Here is a 13,884-nt window from a genome sequence, read left to right as displayed (position 1 = left end):
CTTTGTACAAGGGACAGACCCTATTTTCCAGTCTCTGCTCTTGATAATCACCATCCGCATAGTCTCTGTTATGCCCTGATGATCTTAATTAAAATGTTGTTCATATGCTAGTGTTGTTAGCCCCTGTAGGACTGAACTCCTTTCCCAGCATTTCCTTGAACTTACATTTCTGTCCAAGTGAATGGATACATTTTGCTTCCTGTAAACATCAGGACTTAGTACCATGCAGCACAGCCTGCCTTTTCAAACATTCTTGTCTTGCCAGTGTACAATGGCCTATTGAATTAATACTGTGGACACTTGAGTACTATTAAGACTTTTCCCCCTAAGACTCATCTGAAACCTTCCTTTCTGTAATGTAAAAAAATTAAATCTAGTCTGGTTCTGTGGAGCAGGAGAAGTATTTATATTTTTTCTGTTTGGTGGCTGTGTTGTTTTGAGCTAATAGAGTCCAGTGGTGCCTTTAAGACCAACAATGTTTAATTCTAGATATAAGCGTTTGTGTGAAGCATGCATGTACACAAGAGCTTATACCCAGAATTAGATTTTGTTGGTCTTATTTTATTTATTTATTTGTGGGTTTTTTATTGCCCTTTCCCACTTACGCAGGCCTCATGGCAGTTTACAATAATTTGATTAATACAAAAAACAAGTTAAAACCATAAAAACAATATTTAAAACATTCAGCATTTGTACATTCAAAGCATTTTTAAAAAGATAGCAGTGCTAGCATTCATTGGGGGGGCAGAGGTCAGGATGTCAGGCAGATGGAAAAACCATCACTGGCCTCAACTAGAGGCCTGGTGGAACATCTCTGCCTTACAAGCCCTGTGAAACTAATAAATCAGGCAGGACACAGATGTTGCTTGGCAGAGAGTTCCACCAGGCTGCGGGCCAGGGCAGAGAAAGCCCTGGCCCTCGTCAAGACCAGCTGACTATCTTTTGGGCCAGGGACCACCAGGAGGTTCTTAACCACAGATCCTAATGCTCTTTAGGAGACATACCAGGAGAGGTGGTCCACTGGACTCAAACTTTGTTCTGAATTTTTCTGTGTGACATCCCTTCAAGTATATGAACTGTGCTATTGTATTTTCTCTTCTCCAAGCAAAACATATGAAGTTCCTTCCACCTTTTCTCATAAGAATTGTTTTCCAGATCCATGACCATTTTTTATCTCATTCTATGAACCCGTTACAATTTGTCTCTATCCTTGTTAAAGGGCTGTGACCAAAACTGGGCATAATGTTCCATAGGAGGTCTGACTATCATGGAATAGAGTGGAACTTGGATAGTCCTCTTCTGTTAATGCAGCTTAAAATCACATTATATATTTTTGCAAACACATAACCTGCTGACTAATGTTCAGTGTCCTATTGACTATATTATCTCCTACCCTATGGCTGTGCATGTGATTCTTATTGCCTAAAACTAAAAACCCCATGGTGCAGAGTGGTAAAGCTGCAGTACTGCAGTCTGAGCTCTCTGCTCATGATCTGAGTTCAAGCCTGGCGGAAGCTGAGTTCAGGTAGCCAGCTCAAGGTTGACTCAGCCTTCCATCCTTCCAAGGTCGGTAAAATGTATACCCAGCTTGCTGGGTGGGGGAAGTGTAGATGACTGGGGAAGGCAATGGCAAACCATCCCGTAAAAAGTCTGCTGTGAAAATGTAGTGATGCGACGTCATCCCAGAGTTGGAAATGACTGGTGCTTGCACAGGGGACTACCTTTACCCTTTTTAAAATGCAAATGTTTCTGATGAATTTCTTTTTGTGAGTTTCAGCCCAGTTTTCCAACCTACCAAAGTCATTCTTAATTTTGTTTTTTCTAAGATATTAGCTATCCCTCCTAAATTTGTGTCATCTTTAAATCTGGTAAAGATGCCCTCAATCATTTCATGTATGATAAAAATGCTGAAGAGTATTAAGCACAGAACAGAGTTCACTCAAAGCCTACCTCAAGAATAAGAATACCACTGAAAAGCACTCTTTCAGTATCATCCACCTGATGGTAGTCTGCTGTTAGAATCTTTTAATCTTTTAAAGATTTATGGAACAACTGCCTTTTACCCACAAATGCTTACAGAACACAAAATTATGGATTGCAGTTTCACAATTGGTGTGGTGTAAGAATATGTGTCCAGCTCACAAAATGTATGCCACAATAAATTCATTAGTCTTAAGATATCATAAAACAGCATGTTATTTTGGTTCAAAGATGCAGTAACATACATCTCACAAATCATGCAAAAATCCCAACAGTTACCTGAAACTCTGTGGATTCTGTGAAACCGACAGAGTGAAACTCCTTTCCCCAGTGCTAAGTGATGGACACACCTTTGTATCTTTATCTGATTCCTTTAAGAATAATGAATGTGCAACGTTTGTTTTGCCATTCAGATAGAAGATTCTCATATAGGAAAAAATCCTTTAATCCAAATACTTTAGATCAGTCAAACAATTCTGTTTGCCTCTGTTATCCAGCAGACCAGTTAGTACATTTCAACAGGAAGTAAAAGACCCAAATGGGTTAGGTGATATCTTTTATTTGAACCAGGTCCTGTTGAGAGGGCTGTGCAACAATTCCAGTTTCACAGCTCTTACAAAGAATAACATGGCAATACAATACTGTAAGTAATTTTAGAAGGAACTGTTTGAGCAACTGGCAGTTTGCAAACAGGTCTCCCTCTTGAATCACCATGAGAAGTGTGTGTATGCTACATAAAGGTTTGCTTTTCCTCTGTATTAAACTTCTCTTTGTAATGCTAAATAAAGCATTAGTTTCAAATATGACTTTCCTGAATTGGCGTGACCTCATTTTCTTTAAGGAACTCAGTGTTTGAATGAAAGATAGAGTTGCCAGGTCCCATCTTCTTCCCAGTAGGGGGATTTGGGGGATGTTCTGAGAGGGGGAAGGACTGTCCCTAATGTGATGACATCATGTAGAGTGACATCATCATGTTGGGATGCAGCAGTGCACATACACTCCCACCTGTGCCCCCTTGACTTTTAACAAGTTCCTTCCATCCTCCTCACCACCTGTCTTCCTTCCCTTCATCACCTTCTATTCAGTGAGGCCTCTCCAGTTTCAAGTAATGAGGCCAGCTGATAGCCCCAGCCCCAGTTCCCATTTCTCTTCTTGCATCCATCCCTCAGCCCTTCCTGCTGAGCTGATTGGCTTCAGCCACCTGCCTGCCCCTCTCTGCCTTTCTTGTGAGAAATTTTCCTCTTCCAGACAAAAAGACAATCACACACACACACAAACAAGGACCCCTGGCAGCCCCTCATCCAGCCAAAGGCAACAGCCCCACTGCACCACAGTCACCAGCTAAACTGCCCAGGAGGCAAGGTGGCCAGTCCCAGGCACTACCTGCCCCATGGATTGGACAGTTGCCGTGTGCATCCTTTTGCCTGAGTGCTGCAATGGCAGCTCCAGATGCGGTGCTGACTTCAGGGACACCAAAGCTGCAGGGACCCCTGGCTTCCAAGGAAAACCTGTGTGGAGAAAGAAGGCAGAGAGAAAGTTTTCAACCTTCTTCACTTCGCCCTCCTATGTCTGGACTGGTAAGTTTTATTCCAGTTTGTCTGAGGAAATATGCCTGTACACAAAAGCTCATACCCTGAATAAAACTTTGTTGGACTTAAAAGTGAAACTGGACTCTAACTTCATTCACTCCTGCTCTGTGATTAGCCGACACATATCTTGGACTCAGGAGCTGTCAAGCCACATTCGGACATGCTCGGTCAGCTGACCTCACCGTGGAAAGAACCATCAATAGAGGAGGACAGGGAGGAGGAAGGAAAGTGCCAGGAAAAGGAGACAAATGGATGCAAGCATGCACAGGCCCATGGATGACTGTTGAGGGTGGGGCTTCCCCCTGCCAGCCAGCCGGCCAGCATCTGGGGAGAACCCAACAATTGGGGGCTCCCCTGCTCCCACCTGGGGGCTGGCATCACTAATACGGTATCAGAATTGTATTCACCATACAAAAGAATAATAATAATAATAATAAAATTATTTATACCCCACCCTCCCCGCCAATGCAGGCTCAGGGTGGCTAGATGGAGTGTATGTTCTACAATCTGAGGGTACTACAGTGTACATGGGCAGACTATACTGTGGACTTAAATAGTTTAGGACTTTGAAGGCTAAAACTGGAACCTCAGACTTTGTCAGGCTATGAATAGGAAGCCATTGCAGTTGCTTGAAAATTGGTGAAATATGCACAGAGATTTTTTTTTTAATGCTGCTAAATATATTCTTGTCTGATAGAGATCTAAACCTGAATCATATTTGGGGTACATATAGTCTCAAGGTAGACAATGATAATACTCTAATATTTTTTTCTGACTTTTTGTGGTTTATATCAGTCTGCCATAAACTATACACCAAGTTGTAAAGTCTTCCTGCAGGATTCCTTTTCTCCCTTTGGAAAAAAAAGAAAAGAAAATGCAAGGGAAACAATGAAACTTCTCTTCAAGTAATTAAATCCATCTCACACTGATGTCCTTGTACCACAGATACCTGCCATGGGAATGCTATGTCCATTAATATGCAAGAAGGTAATAAATACTATCATTGTAGAGAGAATATCAGAAGCAATCTCCCATACTATTGTTTGCAATCAAAATAATTTTATGTGCAACTGGTTTGTAAACCATTTAATTCCATTAAGTGCAGTGGAGCTGGTACCACAAACAAATGTACATTTACTTAGAGGTATCCCATGGATTTCTAAAGCACATATTTCCTTACAGAATTTCAGCCTAAAATAGTTGCTGTAATCTGCGGGTCATGGTATTTCACTCACAGTTGAAAAGTTTGGTATTAAATATAGATCAATTTTTATTCCCTTTCTGCTCTGATATTAAACAAATACAATACAGAACAGATTTGGACCAACTGGTGCTACCAAATACATTGCCTTTCATTAGATCAAATTTACTGATAATGATTGAATTCAGTTCAGGTTCCTAATTGGAAGCAACATTTTCTCACACACTGTTACCCAACTCAGTCCCCATATCAGCCCTGCCATGTGTTCTCTATATATGAAAAACCAAGTCCTAAAGTAGAAAGGGATTGTTAAACCTGTGTATATATTGTCTCTGGCCTGGCACAATAAATTTTCCAATGAAAGGTGGGAGGAATAGAAACAGGAACAAAGTTTGAGTCCAGTGGCACCTTTAAGACCAACAAAGTTTAATTCTGGGTATAAGCTTTTGCGTACATGCACATTTCATCAGATACAACTGGGAAGTTACCTTATTAACCTAACCAAAATACAGACTAAAAAGAGGAAGAGCAAGACAATGAGATTGAACTATTTAATGGATACAACACAGCAGCAATTTATATGTGGCTATCCAATAAAGACCACTCAGTTTGCACAATCTCAGGCTAGATACCCCGTCACAGTTACTTTTAGTGCCAATTATATTTCTCCCCTATAACTGTTCCAGAAAAAAACCAACCCAGGGTGAGGAGATTTTGAAATGAAACAAAAAAGTGTCCCTTTCCAGGTCAGGATGCTATGGGAAGGATATGGATGGCAGTAAATCAGACTGACTGCAGATAGAGACAGCTAAGAGAGCTAATAGGAGGAACTAGAGAGTGAATTCCAGGAAGGGAACAATGACACAAAGAGAAACTCATACTGCATCTTTCTTGATAAGGAAGGTCGGGTGACTACATACTTGTTGTGCTAGAAGAAGGTTCCGAAGCTGAACCAACTGCAAAAAAATGAAGACTAGAGAAGGTGGGCCCTTATCGTAACCTGAGTTTTCCTGAGCTCCAGTGGAAGAGCTCAGTTATTGTCCCAATTTAGTACAGGACTAGGATCTGTATTGTCATTGGACCAAAAGTGTGAAATCTAGTCACCCATTGGTGAACTTTGGGTTGCGTTCTGATTGTCACTTCTTTGAATTTGGGGACCCTATTGGTGCGAAGTTAGGATCCAAGCTGTGATATTGAAACCAACTATGGTACATGGAACACAAATATGCATAGGCAATCTGCCTAGGATAGAGGAAAACATGGATCTGCTGATAATAGTTAGGAGAGAGTTAAATGGTCCTTCCTTGGTTTATTATTATATCAACTGGGAACTGCCTGCCTTTGCAGAGAACATTTCAATAGCTGTGATTATTTATCCTGCAGACCTTGCCAGAAAAATGTGAGCTCTGGAATTTCAAAGAAGGTTTTATATGTGTACCCAATGTTATTCCCGCCTCCCTGCCAGAATTTTTATCAGTTCTTGATTTGACCAAGAGATCTTATTTTAATGTGTAAATAGATGCCATTTCCGTCACTACTGATTTCATAAACCCAAGAGTTCTTAGAGTACAAAACCATATGAGATTTTGGGGGTGCTGTCCTGCATCTGTTCAAGCCAAAGGATCTCATTGGTGTATACTTTTACTGTTCTCAATGAGGAATAGTGGATTATGTAACAATTACAGTTGTTAAATTAGCAGAAGATTACTGCAGTTATGAATGGACTGTGCTTTTCTTGCATACATTTGAATTTGGCATAGAAATGTCACAGACTTTGCCTCTTGAATTCGGTCTGGCCCCACTGTTTGGTGGTTGAATTTCTCTCTCTCTCTCTCTCTCTCTGTAGGCTTTGTTTATATAGCTTATGCCACCATACACCTGATAGTCTGAGCATCTTCCTTTTTTTTTCTGTAACAGACTAATACAGCCAACTGTCTTGAGTGTTAAGGCTCCAAGTTGACTGCCAATCAAAAGTTCCTTAATTTGACATTTCTTCTTTAGATTTTCTTGCATCCAGGGGTTTTTTTTTAAGCAGGAACGTACAGGAATGCAGTTCTGGCTGGCTTTGTGTTAAGGAGTGTGGCCTAATATGCAAATGAGTTCCTGCTGGGCTTTTTCTACAAAAAAGCCCTGTGTGAAGCTATGGTGAGATCAGGGGTGTGGCCTAATATGCAAATGATTCTTGCTGGGCTTTTCCCACAAAAAAGCCCTGCTTACAACTATTTTTAGTACTGCCCCTTCCCTTTCCAAGCAGCAGAGTGTACACAGGTGAATGTGTTTATATTTAGTAATGGAGTGCCAAGCTAGACATTTACTACCTGTCTGCTTTTATATATTGATATTATTTTAGAATTGTGAAGTACTGACTTCTGTTACAGTACCACCTTTTTAAAGTTTTTTGTTTCAGTTTGCTAGAAATTGTGCTGAATATTTCTTTAAAATCTCTTTTGGAAAAAAACCCAGATGTACTGCTACCAGAAACATAACAGAGGTTATAGTTCATTCCTTCCAACTCAAATAAGTTCAGCTTTAAAAACAAGAAGCCAGTTTATGTTACTGTTAGCATTACAGATTTCTGTAAGTCATTCAGAAAAAAAAAGCTGGAATGAAATAATTTCACCCTCCCCCAATACAACTTTAGCTGTTGGAATGTTAACTGTTCTTCTGACTAGTAAGTCAGATTAGCAACTTTACATTTTCTATAAAAGATACCATAATAGCCTAGTTAATAAATCTATATCCAGCATTTCATGTTACCTACAAAAAGGCATCATATAACTAGTTTTGAATTGTGAAAACAACATAAATACAACATACATTAACAGACCATTACTAGGCCCACCCCAGTTTTAAAATGTACATTTATAACCTTGAAAGGATCCTCAAGATCTACAATATCACTCAGAATAATTTCTGTATACTTTACATGTCAATGTACTTCAGAATATTTCCCCACCTCCATCACCACAAAACGAAACACATAAAGTAGTGTAGTGAATCAAGCAAAAATAGTATTAATTCACTATCCTCAAGTAACACCTGCACAAAGAGACTATACTCCATATTTTATCTGTCCATTAATCAGTTACGTAGCTAAAAAGCAAGGCGACTGTTCAGCTATGAAGTCTTTAAGCTGCAGATAACCCTGATATTATTCAAGGAGAGAAATGTAACCTGAAGCACTGTAATAACAAAGTCAGCAGAGAGACTGCTTGTGCATAGTTTGCACTAGAATCAGCACATTTTGTTTCTGAAGTGCTTCGTGAAGTGGATCTGCCCTCAGAGAGCCCTTCACACTCCAATACATGACCCAGGTTAAAGGACATGTCTTTATTGTATCCAGGGATGTGTGTTGTTCAGAAAAGCTGCAAATACTCTTCATTTCTTTAAGCAACAAAGTTGCCCTGCAGCCTCTCAACTTTCAAACATCCCAGGGCGCCCAGCTCTCCCCCCCACCCCCTTGTCTTAATCCTTTACTTTCTGAAACAATGCAGAGGGTGAGTGACTTGGCATTAGCCAGTGAGTCTCCAGACAATAGGCAATTCTGAGCTCTGATTTATTGGTATGTTTTTTAAAAAAAAATCTGTGCCCTGTGGTGATTGTAAATAAATTGTCAATAGGACTTCTTTTTGTGCAAATGGCATTCAAACTGATAGTTAGGAATTTGTCACCCTCTAGGCAACTATTTGAAATGTATCTGTTTCATGGCTAGTTGTATTTTTCTCTTGCTTAGAAAAGATCAGAACTAGAGAACAGCAAAATGTGCTTTCTGAGGATTGCTAGATAACTTAGCACAAAACTTGAGGAAGAAACGTTTTTGACTTTCTATCAGAAACCCAGTTAGTAACTCTAAGCTCAAATCATAAGCAATGTTAGGTGATTTCCAGAGGGCCTATTTTGCTCCAGTTTGGCATTCCAACTGCAGCAGCTTATTTCCAAGCTTTGACACAGCTTCATTACCCATCTGTTTTCCTTTTGCAGTTTCCACTTGCATTGTCTGTCTTTTCTCAAATCACCTTTGCTTTGATGTCCCCACCCCACCCCCGCACAGCAAAAGCACATTTGCCTTCCATCTAGAAGATATGCTGTGTTTCAAACCGCACTGCTCACATCTCAGCACTGCCATTTTGTGTGGCAGTCAGGTTGCTGAAGCCTTTTTTTAATGGTACATATTTAAAGCAACTTGGTGGTTTGAAAGCAATGTTTAATTTTTTAGGATTTATTTTGTGATATCACTGGCTTAGTAATAACCTGTTGTTTGTTATTATCATGCATTTCTTTTGAAGGGAGGAGTGTTTAAGTCTTTTTGGCACACACAATGAACTGCCAACTAGGGAGGGCTCTTCAGAGAAGCTTAATAAATGAAGGATGTTTTTCAATTATCTCATGAGCCAACCAACCAGAGGAGTTTCCCTGGCAACCCAGCTAACCTCCACAACCAGGGGTCATTTTGTAAAAAAAAGAGATGCCAGAGCTCATTAGCACAACTCATTTGCATAACTCATTTGTATATGCCACATGCCCCTGACATCACAGGAAGGGGCACTAAATTACATCAGCTCCGTATCTACCTTAAAATGTTTCTTGAATTCTAATTGTCATAATAAAACTTTCTTCCCATCATATTTTTAAAATTACTTTCTCCTATGTGGCCACAGTGGCATGATGAAGATTTCCATCTGTCTGCTTTATATGTTTTTGTTATTTTCTCATTTTCTGCGGGAGGGAAATATTAGAAAGTTTGTCAAGTCTTAGAGTTCAGCAAAATTCTCATAAGGGGGTTGAACAGTGGAGCCCAGAAGCAAGTATTTGAGGGGGGGGGGGCATTGTAAGAAACAGCACAATAAAATTTAGAAGTTCCGGAGCTCCACTCGTGTGAGCTCCTTCCCAGAATGAGGCCTGCCTACAACTAACCCTCTGATATCTTTGTAGAAAATTGGCAAGATGCACACATGGCAAAAGTGAACACATACAATGCAAAGGACTGGATTGCTGTGTTCTCTAAGGCTTCAATCTTCCTATTCTCTTGTGGTATTAGTACAGTGCCAGCCAGGTAATCAGCAGAGCAGTGGCCTGATTCTTCTTATGTACACAACATTTCAGACTGGATGCATTTGACCAGTTGATAGGCCAGTCCAAGGTGTGTATGTCCACATGTAATCATAGCTTCATTATCACTGGTTTGTGACACAGTCCCTTCCACTTTGTTCCACCCACTGGATGGATGACTGCCCCAATGAAACTAGCAGACTTCCATTCAGGATAAACTAGGGAAAAAACTATGGACAACTTTTAATTCTCCCCCCCACACACACACTTTTAATTCTCCCCCCCCCCCCATTAGTGATCTAATGTATGGGGGGGTTAATTTAAAAATATATTCTTCAAAACATTTTAGAAGTCATTCTTTTGCATTATGAATAAATCACAGTAGCACAGAGAACACAAGGCATCTGGACATTCACTTGCTTGTGGGTGTCTTTACAAGAGAATGATCATAAGAATGCTTTTTAGAGTGAAAGGACTAAATAGTGAATATTGCTAAAACAGGACAGAGAGAATGCTTTTTAAGTCAAATGCACCGTCCAGCTGATGCTTTTTATACATTCAAATAACAGAACAGGAAATGCAAAAACCATTTTAAACCTTATTTGTGAAAACAGGCTAACCTGTACTTCAAATGCAGTTTCACTGATTAGCTGAGATAACAGAACTGGCAGGATCAACAAACAATCCTTTGTTTTATCTAAGCGTAATGATTTCACAGCATGCACAGGACAAAAACCAGTACAGTTTGTCTTTTTTCTCGTTTTTGATTATGCATAGATTTCTGTAAGCATACAGATCTCAGTTTGCTTTATGTGTGAGTAACTGAGATTGTTTTAAAATTGCCAGTCAGCTTACTATAAAACCTAGTACAAACCAGGGTGGTACAGAAGTGGCATAGAGATGAAACAAAGAATTCTTTCGTTTTATAAGTATTCAAAAATCTCCATATATGTTGTCAGACAAACTAGGCCTCTATCCTCATATTCTAGATGGGAGTTAAGGATCAAAGGTAATGGATGACTGCACTGTACCTTTTACCTCTGCAGTGTGGATCTGACACCCACTTTTTCATGTGTGTGGAAAGCAGATCCTGGCAGCAGAAGGAACTCTTAACTCAGAGTTCCAAAGCAGAGTTGTAAATAGAAGGTGAATGATGCCTCCTCTCTCGCTCTCTCTCTGGACAGTTTGAAGAGCACTGTGGCTGCATGAAGGAACACATTTTTTGTATAGGGAAGGTCCCCATTAAGGGTTCTCAGGCAGCAAGCCTGGGGACAGTCCTCCTCTGCCTGCTGCTGGTTAAATAGTGAATTAGTCTGATGGAGGGGGAGAGGCAGCTACCGATGCACTGAAGCTGGCCCCAGCAATAGCCCAGTGCAAGTAGGCTGAGAGAACATCCATCATTAAGGACAGAAATCACTGTAGGATGACTCCCAGCAGCCAAAGAACTACAAGTATTCTTGAGGTCTCTAAGAATGAGGATCTAAGCATGAATTAAAAAAACATTTCTCTGACGCAATATCATAACTTTCTAGTCTTCTGATATTCACATTGGCCAGTCCACAAACAAGACTAACAAGGCTCCTAGAAATAGTCCATCAGAACACGGGGCTGGATGTTGGAGAGAAGTCTGCGTACATCTTCAGTGAAAGGTCCTGTGCTGCATCTCTTAGGCTGCAGTCACACGAGCACTTCACACCGATATAGTAGTGTTACCTTTGCGGATTTAAAGAGCATGATCGGACAACATCTGCCTTCTGTGCCCCAGTCATTGGCACCCCACTTTGCCTCACTTTGGAAGCAGAGTATTATAAATGCCAGCACTTCCATCCCACATTTCTGGCTGTCTGAACTCCCCTCTCGCGAAGTCAAGCCATATTGGAACTCTAAACCTTCCCCTCAATTTTTGCCTCCTTTAAAAAAAATCAGGTAGCAATGTTTGCATAAGCTCATAATCACCCCTGACGTTGCCAGTCACCACGACCAAGTAGTCATTGTGGATCTGGAGTCCCCAGGGGACTTGTTTTTTAGCAACAAATTCTCCCCCCCCCCCAAAAAAAAACCCCTGTCTCCTGTTTCTGCATCAGAGTTGGAGAGCTTGACACAAGTATAAATGCGCTTAAATCAGTGCGTCACTCATGTAAATCTGCATGTTACCCCCCTGCCATGTATTCCGTGGAAGAGAGACAAAGGGAAGGAGGCTGAAAAGGGCTAGAGTATTTGGCAGAGAGATTGTGGAGCTGTGAAAATGGAGCCAGTGTCAGATACACACTTACGTGCATGGGTGAAAGACAACAACAAATAATGCTGCAACAATCTGAACAATCGACCACAGGGTAAGCATGCAGTGAAGCAGGTTCAGATGGGATGTCTGATCAAAACATCCCACAATTATTTAAACTGCTGCAAATGGAGGTTCAGCCATATCGTGTCAAGCCTCCAGTGTGATTACAGCTTTAATGTGCAGGCACTCATCACACACTCAATGATAGACATACTGCTAGCATAATAATGCTGTCATTCCTTCCTTCCTTTGCTTACTTCCCCTATAACCTTTTGCCAAGCTCTAAAAGTTGAGTCTTTCCCCCTCCCTTAACTTAAAGTAGGATTTTCCTCAACTACTCAGTTGAAAATTCTTTACTAAGAGTGTGGAACAAGGAAAATTGTATGTCTGTCTTGTTATTGCTCCTTTCCTACTTCTCTACAAATGTGCTTATGTCACTCATAAAAATTTCTCAGGGTGGGTTTTTTATTTCTGTGTGTGTGTGTGTGTGTCTGCACCTGGAAGTCATGTTGACCTCTGGTGACTGACCCCTACTGGCAGCCTGGAGGATATTCTGTGAGGTGGCTGAATAGAGTCTGCCCCTGCCTCTCGACTAGGCTTCCCAAATCCCCCGCCTTGCCTGGGGACCCCCGATTTGGAGCCTTCTCCCCCTCGCTAGCCAAAAATCTGGAAAGGGGGGGGAATGGCAGCCCTTCCCACCCAGCCCCGATCTCAGCAGCTTCTCCTTGCCCTGTGCTTCCCACCCAGCCCCGATCTCAGCAGCTTCTCCTTGCCCTGCCCTTCCCACCCAACCCCGATCACAGCAGCCTTTCTTCAGTTTTCCCAGGCTGCTTCCCGCCCCAATCAGCTGGCTGGCGGGGGGGGGGAGAGGGAGCCCTGCCCGCAAAGGACCATGTGCCTTTGCACCTCCAGAGGCTTGACTTGAATTTAGGATGGTGTGTCTGTTTCTGTGAAGAAGCTGGCAGCAAATGGTGAGTAGAGAGGCTGATCCGCTGCTTCAGACTGGCCAGAAAGGGGGGGGGGAGAGGGAAACGTCTTCATTATTCCCTATGTGATCGATTCTCATAGGGTATAATGGGGAATTGTTCTGTAAAGTAAGTAAAGTAAAATTTTATTTATATCCCGCCCTCCCCCGCCAAGCAGGCTCAGGGCGGCTAACAACAGCAAAATAACAATACATTTAACAAAACATTAAATTAACCCCAAACCGATTAATACATTAGTTAAAACAGTTACTAAGTCTAAAAACATTAAGTTAAATCTGGCAGTACCGTTATTGATTGACGCTATGCCTGTCAATTTATGTAATGATGGCGGATCTCCAGATTGGACCATTTTGATGTTTCTTTGTGGACTTGGTCAGCCGTTCATGAATGCGGAACCTTGATCAGAACTGCGGAACTGATCAAGGTTCCGCAGGGCCCGCACCTCCTCTGGAGGTTTCGGGGGCTTTGGAGGAGCTGTTTTTTGAGGTAGAGGCACCAAATTTTCAATATAGTATCTAGTGCCTCTCCCCAAAGTACCCCCCACGTTTCAAAACGATTGGACCAGGGGGTCCAATTCTATGAGCCCCAAAAGAAGGTGCCCCCTATCCTTCATTATTTCTTATGGAAGGAAGACATTTTAAAAGGTGTGCTGTCCCTTTCAATGTGATGGCCAGAACTCTCTTGGAGTTCAATTATGCTTGTCACACCCTTGTTTTTGGCTCCGCCCCCAGTGTCTCCTGGCTCCACCCCCAAAGTCCCCAGATATTTCTTGAATTGGACTTGGCAACCCTACTCTTG

General features: G+C 41.5%; 1 protein-coding gene across 4 annotated transcripts in view; it reads left to right on the top strand.

The window, feature by feature from the left end:
• Window positions 1-13,884, top strand: part of DLGAP1 (DLG associated protein 1) — a 456,386-nt gene that overhangs the window by 368,546 nt on the left and 73,956 nt on the right. The gene's annotated exons all lie outside the window — the stretch shown is intronic.

Source organism: Heteronotia binoei, chromosome 7 (assembly GCF_032191835.1).
Source record: "Heteronotia binoei isolate CCM8104 ecotype False Entrance Well chromosome 7, APGP_CSIRO_Hbin_v1, whole genome shotgun sequence".
Lineage (NCBI taxonomy): Eukaryota > Metazoa > Chordata > Lepidosauria > Squamata > Gekkonidae > Heteronotia > Heteronotia binoei.
Note: the sequence above shows the minus strand (reverse complement) of the source record. Positions and strands in the feature narration are given on the sequence as shown.